The sequence below is a fragment of the Monodon monoceros genome, unplaced genomic scaffold (assembly GCF_005190385.1).
Source record: "Monodon monoceros isolate NGI ecotype Baffin Bay Population unplaced genomic scaffold, NGI_Narwhal_1 Super_Scaffold_3, whole genome shotgun sequence".
Taxonomy (NCBI): Eukaryota; Metazoa; Chordata; class Mammalia; order Artiodactyla; family Monodontidae; genus Monodon; species Monodon monoceros.
Genome location: NW_021703780.1, coordinates 53,088,661 through 53,100,460, shown reverse-complemented (window position 1 = coordinate 53,100,460; position 11,800 = coordinate 53,088,661). Strand labels below are relative to the sequence as shown.

At 42.8% G+C, this 11,800-nt stretch overlaps 1 pseudogene; it reads left to right on the top strand.

Moving 5' to 3' along the window:
- The first annotated feature begins 884 nt into the window (after positions 1-884).
- LOC114907579 lies at positions 885-11,361 on the top strand (annotated as a pseudogene).
- The last annotated feature ends 439 nt before the right edge of the window (positions 11,362-11,800 follow it).

The following is an 11,800-nucleotide window of genomic DNA, read 5'->3' as shown; positions in this document are numbered from 1 at the left end:
AATGCCAAAAGTTAAGCAAACAACACAGAGCACTGGAAACTATAATAAACAGATTGAGAGCTAACACAAAGCCTGAGATTGAGAGTTAATGTGAAATTTGTGGCCGGCTGTCTTCACATCACTCGGTTATCAGGGTAATTCTCAGCAGCACCACACACCAGGCAAGTATGTTTGACTTCTGGTCCCGCAGTATTTCTTAGTGAACCAAGGAAACATCTACACTGACCAGATGTAACTGAAGTGGAGGAAAAAATATAAGTGCTGGGTTTTGAGGTGGGAGATACTCTGGGGAAGGGACAACAGTGATTACATAAATTCATAAATTATGTTATGTGGACCAAAATGCACGCAAACTTCTCCTGTGGATGGTGTGATCCAAGTTCAAACAGTCATACTAAGAGGGGCTGGAGGAAAACAAATCAAGAAGCATAATCAGAGGGCTGGATCATAAAGCAAGGGAATATGATCTCCATCCACCCTTAGCAGCTAGGTCTGTGAGCAACGAGCATACATTCATGCTAAGTAGTTGTTTGGGCTGAATGTTTGTGTCCCCCACAAAATTCACATACTGAAACCCTAAATCCCAATGTGATGCTATTTGGAAATGGAGCCTTTGGGAGGTAACTGAGTTGAGGATGTAGCAAGAAGGCAGCCACCTGCAAGCCAGGAAGAGAGCCCTTACCAGAAATGGAAACATCTAGCACCTTGACCTTGGACTTCCAAGCCTCCAGAACTGCAAGAAAATAAATTTCCATTGTTTAAGTCACCCCATATGTGATATTTTGCTATGGCAGCCTGAGCAGACTAATACAGATTTTGGTATCAAGAAGTGGATACTGCTGTAACAAATAGCTGAAAGTGTGGAAGTGACTTAGGAACTGGTAATGGGTAGAGGCTGGCAGTGTTTTGAGGTCTGTGCTAGAAATGTGGAAGCTAAAGGCAATTCTGGTGAAAGCTTAGATGGAAATGGGGAACATGTTATTGGAAAATGGAAGAAAGGAGATCCTTGTTATAAAGTAGTAAAGGACGTGGCTAAAATGTGTTCTAGTGTTTTGTGGAAGATAGAATTTGTGAGTGATGAAATCAGATATTTAGCAGAGGAGCTTTCCAGGCAAAGTATTGAAGGTGTGGCCTGGGTCTCCCTTACTGCTTATAGTAAAATGCAAAAGGAGAGGGATGAAGGTAGAATAGTTAAGGAAAAATGAACCAGAATGTGCAGATATTGCAAAATTATTAGTTTATCCATACTGCAAAAAAATGAGAAAGTCTGTTCTGAAGGGAACACTAAGAGGATGACTGAACAACCATTTGAAAAAGAGATCATGGGTACCATTCATGAACTTAAGCCACCATCTCAGCAGAAGCCAGGAACAGAGATGGGATTATACAAGTGAAACACTAGCATCTGGTAATAAAGGGGACAGAAAAAAAAAAGAAATTGTCAAAATTAATTGATCCTACAGGACTGAACCATACAGCTACTCAGCTGTGAATGTGTGCCATGCTTTGAGAAAAGAAAAGAATGATCCTGAAGGGGATTCAGGGATGACCAGGACTGCCTCCACTGTACTGTGTGCTGTCCAGAGCCCTGGGGACAGGGGTGCTCCATCCTTGGGAGCTTACCGCCACCTGGCAGAGCCTTGAGGAATGGACTATAAACCCCAGGGGATCTGAAGATGGGACCATGGGTCTAGAAGATGGAACTGCCACCCCGGTGGGTCAGAGCATTGAACCAATGAGGATTATTCTGGAGCCTTAAGATGAGGTGGAATCTGCCTTGCTAGGTTTTGGATCTTCTTGGGACCTGTCACCCTTTACTTCTTTCCTATTTCTCCCATGGGATGGGAATGTCTAACCTATTCCTGTACCATTATTGTATTTTGGAAGCGCATAACTTGTCTTCTTTGACAGATTCACAGCTGGAAGGGAATTCTGCCTCAGGATGAATTATACCTTCAGTCTCACTTATGTCTAATTTAGATTATATTTAGATGAGATTTTGGACTTCAGACTTTAGAGTTGATGCTGGAAAGAGTGAAAACTTTGGGAACTGCTGAGATGGAATTAATGTATTTTGCATGAGAGAAAGCCATAAATTTGGAGAAGGGGGCTAGAGGTGGAATGTTTTAGACTGAATGTTTGTTCTCCCCCACAGATTCATATATTGAAGCCTAATCTCCAGTGTGATGGTATTTGGATATGCAGCCTTTGGGTGGAAATTAGGGTTTGATTAGTCACGAGGGTGGGACTTATGATGTCATTAGTGGCCTTATAAGAAGGGGAGGAGAGAGAGAGAGCTATTTCTCTCTCCCTCCATGTGCCTGCAGAGAGGAAAGGCCATGTGAGGACATAGCAAGAAGGCAACCATATGCAAGCCAGGAAGAGAGCTAAACCCAAAATCCATTAGTTGACATCTTGATCTTGGACTTTCCAGCCTCCAGAACTGTAAAAGAATTAAAGTCTGTTGTTTAAGGCACCCAGTCTGTGGTATTTTGGCATGACAGCCTGAGAAGACTAAGACAGTAGGCATGACTTTTTGTGAACTCAGCTTTGAAGAAAGTAGGACACCTATGATAATTCTTGGCATCCTGCAAGAGCAATGAGGCCAAAATGGAAGCAAGGGTTTTCTGGAAGGAAGATCTACACTTGATAGAAAGGATATATAGAAACTGGATGAGGGAGGGGAGACCTTCAAGATGGCAGAGGAGTAAAACATGGAGATCACCTTCCTCACCACAAATACATCAGAAATACACCTACATGTGGAATAACTCCTACAGAACACCTACTGAGCACTGGGAGAAGACCTCAGACTTCCCAAAAGGCAAGAAACTCCCCACGTACATGGGTAGGGCAAAAGAAAAAAGAATAAACAGAGACAAAAGAATAGGAACGGGGCCTGCACCAGTGGGAGGGAGCTGTGAAGGAGGGAAAGTTTCCACACACTAGGAAGCCCCTTCAACTGACAGACGGGGGGCGGGGGTGGCTGAGGGGAAGCTTTAGAGACATGGAGGAGACCGCAGCAACAGAGGTGCAGAGAGCAAAGTGGAGAGATTCCCTCACAGAGGATTGGTGCCGACCAGCACTCACCAGCCCGAGAGGCTTGTCTGCTCACCTGCTGGGGCGGGCGGGGGATGGGAGCTGAGGCTCGGGCTTCGATTGGATTGCAGGGAGAGAACTGGGGTTGGCTGCGTGAACACAGCCTGAAGGGGGATAGTGCACCACAGCTGGCTGGGAGGGAGTCCGGGGAAAAGTCTGGAACTGCCTAAGAGGCAAGAGATAGTTGTTTCCGGGTGCATGAGGAGAGGGGATTCAGAGCACCGCCTAAACAAGCTCCAGAGACAGGCACGAGCCTCGGCTTGATAGCCAGAGGGCACCAGAGACAGGCATGAAATGCTAAGGCTGCTATTGCCGCCACCAAGAAGCCTGTGTGCGAGCACAGGTCACTATCCACAGCCCCCTTCCGGGGAGCCCGTGCAACCCGCCACTGCCAGGGTCCCGTGATCCAGGGACAACCTCCCTGGGAGAACGCACGGTGCGCCTCAAGCTCGTGCAACGTCACGCCAGCCTCTGCCACCGCAGGCTCTCCCGCATTCCGCACCCCTCCCTCCCCCCGGCCTAAGGGAGCCAGAGCCCCCTAATCAGCGGCTCCTTTAACCCCGTCCTGTCTGAGCGAAGAACAGACGCCTTCAGGCGACCTACACGCAAGACGGGGCCAAATCCAAAGCTGAACCCCAGGAGCTGTGCGAACAAAGAAGAGAAAGGGAAATTTATCCCAGTAGCCTGAGGAGCATCGGATTAAAGCTCCACAATCAACTTGATGTACCCTGCATCTGTGGAATACCTGAATAGACACCGAATCATCCCAAAATTGAGGCGGTGGAGTTTGTGTGATTTTGTCTGTATAGCTTTGCTTTGACCATTTGTCCTAGGGTTCTGTCTGCCCTTTTTTTTTTATAGTATAGTTTTTAGTGCTTGTTATCACTGGTGGATTTTTTTTTTTGGTTTGGTTGTTCTCTTCTTTCATTCTTTCTTTTTTTTAAAATTACTTTATAATTTTTTTTATTTTTAATAATTATTTTATTTTTAATAACTTTTTTTCCTTTCTTTCTTTCTTTCTCTCTCTCTCTCTCTCTTTCTTTCTTTCCTTCCTTATCCCTTTACTTCAGAGCTGTGCGGCTGGCAGGGTCTTGGTGCTCCAGCCAGGTTTCAGGCCTGTGCCTCTGAGGTGGGAGAGCCAAGTTCAGGATATTGGTCCACCAGAGACCTCCCAGCTCCATGTAATATCAAACAGTGAAAGCTCTCCCAGAGATCTCCATCTCAACGCTAAGACCAAGCTCCACTCGAAGACGAGTAAGCTACAGTGCTGGACACCCTATGCCAAACAACTAGCAAGACAGGAACACAACCCCTCTCTAAAGCAGAGAGGCTGCCTAAAATCATAATAAGGTCACAGACACCCCAAAATAAACCACCAGACATGGTCCTGCCCACTAGAAAGACAAGATCCAACCTCATCCACTAGAACATAGGCACTAGTTCCCTCCTCCAGGATGCCTACACACCCACTAAACGAACCTTAGCCACTTGGGGCAGACACCAAAAACAACGGTAACTAAAAACCCGCAGCCTGTGAAAAGGAAACCCCAAACAGAGTAAGTTAAGCAAAATGAGAAGACAAAGAAACACACAGCAGATGAAAGAGCAAGGTAAAAACCTACCAGAAGAAAAAAATGAAGAGGAAATAGGCAGTCTACCTGAACAAGAATTCAGAGGTGATCCAAAATCTTGGAAATAGAATGGAGAAAATACAAGAAATGTTTAACAAGGACCTAGAAGAACTAAAGAGCAAACAAACAATGATGAACAATACAATAAATATTAAAAATTCTCTAACAAGGAATCAATAGCAGAATAACTGAGGGAGAAGAACGGATAAGTGACCTGGAAGATAAAATACTGGAAATAACTACCGCAGAGCAGAATAAAGAAAAGAGAATGAAAAGAATTGAGGACAGTCTCAGAGACCCCTGGGACAACATTAAATGCACCAACATTCGAATTATAGGGGTTCCAGAAGAAGAAGAGAAAGAGAAAGGGACTGAGAAAATATTTGAAGAGATTACAGCTGAAAACTTCCCTAATATAGGAGAGGAAATAGTCAATCAAGTCCAGGAAGTGCAAAGAGTCCCATGTTTCCAAGGAGAAACATGCCAAGACACATATTAATCAAACTATCAAAAACTGAAAGCAAAGAAAAAATATTAAACGCAGCAAGGGAAAAACAACAAATAACACACAAGGGAATCCCCATAAGGTTAACAGCTGATCTTTCAGCAGAAACTCTGCAAGCCAGAAGGGAGTAGCAGGACATATTTAAAGTGATGAAAGGGAAAAACCTACAACCAACAGTACTCTATCAAGCAAGTATCTCATTAAGATTTGATGGAGAAATTAAAACCTTTATAGACAAGCAAAAGCTAAGAGAATTCAGTACCACCAAACCAGCTTTACAACAAATCCTTAAGGCACTTTTCTAGGCAGGAAACACAAGAGAAGGAAGAGACCTACAAAAACAAACCCAAAACAATTAAGAAAATGGTAAAAGGAACACACATATCAATAGCTACCTTAAATGTAAATGGATTAAATGCTCCAACCAAAAGACATTGAAAAGCTGAATGGATACAAAAACAAGGCCCACATATATGCTGTCTATAAGAGACCCACTTCAGACCAAGGGACACACACAGAATGAAAGTGAGGAGATGGAAAAAGACATTCCATGCAAATGGAAATCAAAAGGAAGCTGGAGTACCAATTTTCATATCAGACAAAATAGACTTTAAAATAAAGACTAATACAAGAGACAAAGATGGACACTACATAATGATCAAGGCATCAATCCAACAAGAAGATATAACAAGTGTAAATATTTATGCATCTAACATAGGAGCACCTAAGCACATAAGGCAAATGCTAACAGCCATAAAAGGGGAAATCGACAGTAACACAATCATAGTAGGGGACTTTACCATCCCACTTTCACCAATAGACAGATCATCCAAAATGAAAATAAATACGGAAAACAAGCTTTAAATATACATTAAACAAGAGGGACTTAATTGATATTTATAGGACATTCCATCCAAAAACAACAGAATACACTTTCTTCTCAAGTGCTCCTGGAACATTCTCCAGGATAGATCATATCTTGGGTCACGAATTAAGCCTTGGTAAATTTAGGAAAATTAAAATCGTGTCAAGTATCTTTTCCAACCACTATGCTATGAGAGTAGATATCAATTACAGGAAAAAAATCTGTAAAATATACAAACACATGGAGGCTAAACAATACACTACTAAATAACCAAGAGATCACTGAGGAAATCAAAAAATACCTAGACACAAATGACAATGAAAACACGACGACCCAAAACCTATGGGATGCAGCAAAAGCAGTTCTAAGAGGGATGTTTATAGCAATACAATCCTACCTCAAGAAACAAGAAACATCTCAAATAAACAACTAACCTTACACATAAAGCAATTAGAGAAAGAAGAACAAAAAAACCCCAAATTAGCAGAAGGAAAGAAATCATAAAGATCAGATCAGAAATAAATGAAAAAGAAATGAAGGAAACAATAGCAAAGATCAATACAACTAAAAGCTGGTTCTTTGAGAAGATAAACAAAATTGATAAACCATTAGCCAGACTCATCAAGAAAAAAAGGGAGAAGCCTCAAATCAATAGAATTAGAAATGAAAAAGAAGTAACAACTGACACTGCAGAAATACAAAGGATCATGAGAGATTACGACAAGCAACTCTATGCCAATAAAATGGACAACCTGGAAGAAATGGACAAATTCTTAGAAAAGCACAACCTTCCAAGACTGAACCAAGAGAAAACAGAAAATATAAACAGAACAATCACAAGCACTGAAATTGAAACTGTGATTAAAAATCTTCCAACAAACAAAAGCCCAGGACCACATGGCTTCACAGGCGAAGTCTATCAAACATTTAGTGAAGCGCTAACACCTATCCTTCTAAAACTCTTCCAAAATATAGCAGAGGGAGGAACACTCCCAAACTCATTCTACGAGGACACCATCATTCTGATACTAAAACCAGACAAAGATGTCACAAAAAAAGAAAACTACAGACCAATATCACTGATAAACATAGATGCAAAACTCCTCAAAGAAGTACTAGCAAATAGAATCCAAAAGCACATTAAAAGGATCATACATCATGATCAAGTGGGGTTTATCCCAGGAATGCAAGGATTATTCAATATACGCAAATCAAACAATGTGATACACCATATTAACAAGCTGAAGGAGAAAATCCATATGATCATGTCAGTAGATGCAGAAAATCTTTCTACAAAATTCAACACCCATTTATGATAAAAACCGTGCAGAACGTAGGCACACAGGGAACTTACCTCAACATAATAAAGGCCATATATGACAAACCCACAGCCAACATCATTCTCAATGGTGAAAACCTGAAACCATTTCCTCTAAAATCAGGAACAAGACATGGCTGTCCACTTTCACCGCTATTATTCAACATAGTTTTTGAGGTTTTAGCCACAGCAATCAGAGAAGAAAAAGAAATAAAAGGAATCCAAATCAGAAAAGAAGAAGTAAAGCTGTCACTGTTTGCAGGTGACATGATACTATACATAGAGAATCCTAAAGATGCTACCAGAAAACTATTAGAGCTAACCAATGAATTTGGTAAAGTAGCAGGATACAAAATTAATGCACAGAAATCTCTTGCATTCCTATACACTAATGATGAAAAATCTGAAAGAGAAATTAAGGAAACACTCCCATTCACCACTGCAACAAAAAGAATAAACTACCTAGGAATAAACCTACCTAAGGAGACAAAAACCTGTATGCAAAAAACTACAAGATACTGATGAAAGAAATTAAAGATGATAAAAAGAGAAGGAGAGATATACCATGTTCTTGGATTGGAAGTATCAACATTGTGAAAATGACTATACTACTCAAAGCAATCTAAAGATTCAATGCAATCCCTATCAAACTACCAATGGCATTTTTCACAGAACTAGAATAGCCAAAGCAATCTTAAGAAAGAAGAGCGGAGCTGGAGGAATCAGGCTCCCTGACTTCAGACTATACTACAAAGTTACAGTACGGTACTGGCACAAAAACAGAAATATAGATCAACAGCAGGGGATAAACAGCCCAGAGATAAACCCATACACATAAGGTCACCTTATTTTTGATAAAGGAGGCAAGAATATACAATGGAGAAAAGACAGCATCTTCAATAAGTGGTGCTTTGAAAACTAGACAGCTACATGTAAAAGAATGAAATTAGAACACTCCCAAACACCATACACAAAAATAAACTCCAAATGGATTAAAGACCAAAACATAAGGCCAGACACTATAAAACTCTTAGAGGAAAACACAGGCAGAACACTGTAAAACATATATCACAGCAAAATCCTTTTTGACACACCTCCTAGAGAAATGGAAATAAAAACAAAAATAAACAAATGGAACCTAACGGAACTTAAAAGCTTTTGCACAGCAAAGGAAAACTTAAACAAGACTAAAAGACAACCCTCAGAATGGGAGAAAATATTTGCAAATGAAGCAACTGACAAAGGATTAATCTCCAAAATTTACAAGCAGCTCATGCAGCTCAATATCAAAAAAATAAACAACCCAATCCAAAAATGGGCAGAAGAACTAAATAGACATTTCTCCAAAGAAGATATACAGATTGCCAACAAACACATGAAAGAATGCTCAACATCACTAATCATTAGAGAAATGCAAATCAAAACTACAATGAGGTATCATCTCACACTGGTCAGAATGGCCATCATCAAAAAATCTACAAACAATAAATGCTGGAGAGGGTGTGGAGAAAAAAAGAACCCTCTTGCACTGTTGGTGGGAATATAAATTGATACAGGCACTATGGAGAACAGTATGGAGGTTCCTTAAAAAACTAAAAATAGAACTACCATACGACCCAGCAATCCCACTACTCAGCATATACCCTGAGAAAACCATAATTCAAAAAGAGACATCTACCACAATGTTCACTGCAGCACTATTTACAATAGCCAGAACATGGAAGCAACCTGTGTCCATTGCCAGATGAATGGATAAAGAAGATGTGCCAGGGGCTTCCCTGGTGGCGCAGTGGTTGAGAGTCCGCCTGCCAATGCAGGGGACACGGGTTCGTGCCCCGGTCCGGGAGGATCCCACATGCCGCAGAGCAGCTGGGCCTGTGAGCCATGGCCGCTGAGCCTGCGCGTCCGGAGCCTGTGCTCCACAACGGGAGAGGCCACAACAGTGAGAGGCCCGTGTACCGCAAAAAAAAAAAAAAGAGATGCGCCACATGTATACAATGGAATATTACTCAGCCATAAAAAGAAATGAAATTGAGTTATTTGTATTGAGATTGATGGACCTAGAACCTGTCATAAAGAGTGAAATAAGTCAGAAAGAGAAAAACAAATACCGTATCCTAACACATATATATGGAATCTAAAAAAAAAAAGTTTCTGAAGAACCTAGGGGCAGGACAGGAATAAAGACACAGACACAGAGAATGGACTTGAGGACACGGAGAGGGGGAAGGGTAAGCTGGGACGAAGTGAGAGAGTGGCATGGACATATATACACTACCAAATGTAAAAGAGATAGCTAGAGGGAAGCAGCCACATAGCACAGGGAGATTAGCTCATTGCTTTGTGACCACCTAGAGGGGTGGGATAGGGAGGGTGGGAGGGAGACGTAAGAGAGAAGAGATATGGGGATATATGTATATGTATCACTTTGTTATAAAGCAGAAACTAACACATCATTTTAAAGCAATTATACTCCAATAAAGATGTAAAAAAAAAAAAAGAAGAAACTGGATGAGGTCAAGGAGGTCTAGATCCTGTATAGGGCTAGCTTACAGTTTCCTTGGGAATTTTTGTCAAAAATCTGATGTTGGAGCCTAAGAAGTATGTCCATTGGGTTAGTGAGACAGGCAGTGTGCAGTCAACGTAGGAAGGAGAATGAAATCCTTGAGATGAATGTTTCTCTTTCTAGGCCTGTCAGGCATAGGAAAACCATGGACTAGTCTGTGTCCAGAATTCATTTATGCTACAGAATGAGAGCAACTAACATTGCTTTTGTTTCCTTTGCCCTGATAAGGCCTAGATGGAGAGAATCCTGCACCATCTTAGACCACAGAGGTACAATGACTTTTCAGGAGGTTTACTGTATGGATCATATTCAAGAATATGAAATGACTCAAAATGAAATTTTAGGAAATGAGACTTGAAAATAGAAATGCTAAAGTGAAGTACGAGGATCATATAAGAATAAATTCATCATGACACTTAGAGTCTTACCAGACCATGGTCAGAAGGTCAGGGGTTATTGCCCAGGGGGTCACACTATGGTACACCCCATTTGTACCCCACTTACCTCTTCTCAGGTGTAAACTTGGAGAGTGAGCTCCTGCAGAGGAGGGATGGGTTGACCAGTCTGAAGGTGCCAGGCAAGGCGTTTCTTCCACACGCCCGCTGGCTGGCTGGGGTCTAGTCTTCCATTTGGTCTTAGAGGTCTGCTCCCCAGCCCATGAACTGTATCATTTACCCAGATGTCCATGCCTTGTTAGGATCCGTGGACTCGCCACACTCTGGCCCCTCAGTCTGTGTACAACAGCTCTGCAGAAGGTCAGCTGCTCATCCTCAGCTCTTAGCTACAGCCAGGTGTCCACAATTTTCAACACCCAGCTCAAAAGTGCATTCTAATGGGCAAGATGGCGGTGCCCGTGCGGAGGCGCACAGCCTGCTGGGCCTGGTGACCACCCTGGGCCTGGACTCCAGGAGCCTGACGGCCAGACCTGGATTACCCGCTGACCCTTCGCTGGCAGCTGGGGCCGCGCTACGCGGCTCCTGGCGCCCGCCTCCAGGGTGGCGTCTTTATGGCCACCGCGGGAACAGCCGCAGAAGCCGCAGGCTGAGGGGTGCGAATGGTACCTGAGCCTGGGGGCCAAGCGGGAGTCACTGCGGGTGCGGCAGCTGGGCGAGGAGCAGAAGCGTCAACCGGGGAGCAGTTCATGGAAGAGCGCATGGCCAAAGTGCCCCAGAGTGGTGAGAACCGGCACCGGCGGCAGCAAGAGCGGAAGGAGAAGTACCACGTGGACCCGAGCAATGCCCGCCTCCGGAAGCTGCTGCAGGACTGGGACAAGTAGCATCGCAAGCGCCTCAAGAAGGAGAAACATAGGCACGAGCTGCCGCAGTCGCCGCTTCGGCAGCCCAGGACCCAGCAGGCTCTGCAACACCCAGCTCCTGAGCTGAGTTCTCACCCAAAAAAACCTGCTGCGTGATAGCCCCAAACCCCTCCCCCTACGCCACCAAAAAAAAAAAAAAAAAAAGGGGGCTCTAATTGCCACAACCTCGGCATCTCTGCCTCCTTTCCCGTAACTCTCATAAGTGAGTGCCTTCTTGTTCTACCCCCATTCAGTATCAGCATGTGTGTCAAATATACAGGCTGGGAGTACTTTTTCCTGGGATATTCTAATAGGTAAGATCACATCTGCCTTTATGTTTGCTGTTCTTTGACTGGAGTGTGTTAAGAGCTGTGTTTGAATTTGTGTGATATTCAGCCTGATTCATCTTATTCTGACTGCACTGAATAATTGTTTAGAAGATCTAACTTACTGCAGCCTGAGACTGAGACTGCCAGACGAAAATCACTGGCTTTATATATTAGACAAATACAAATGATTCTG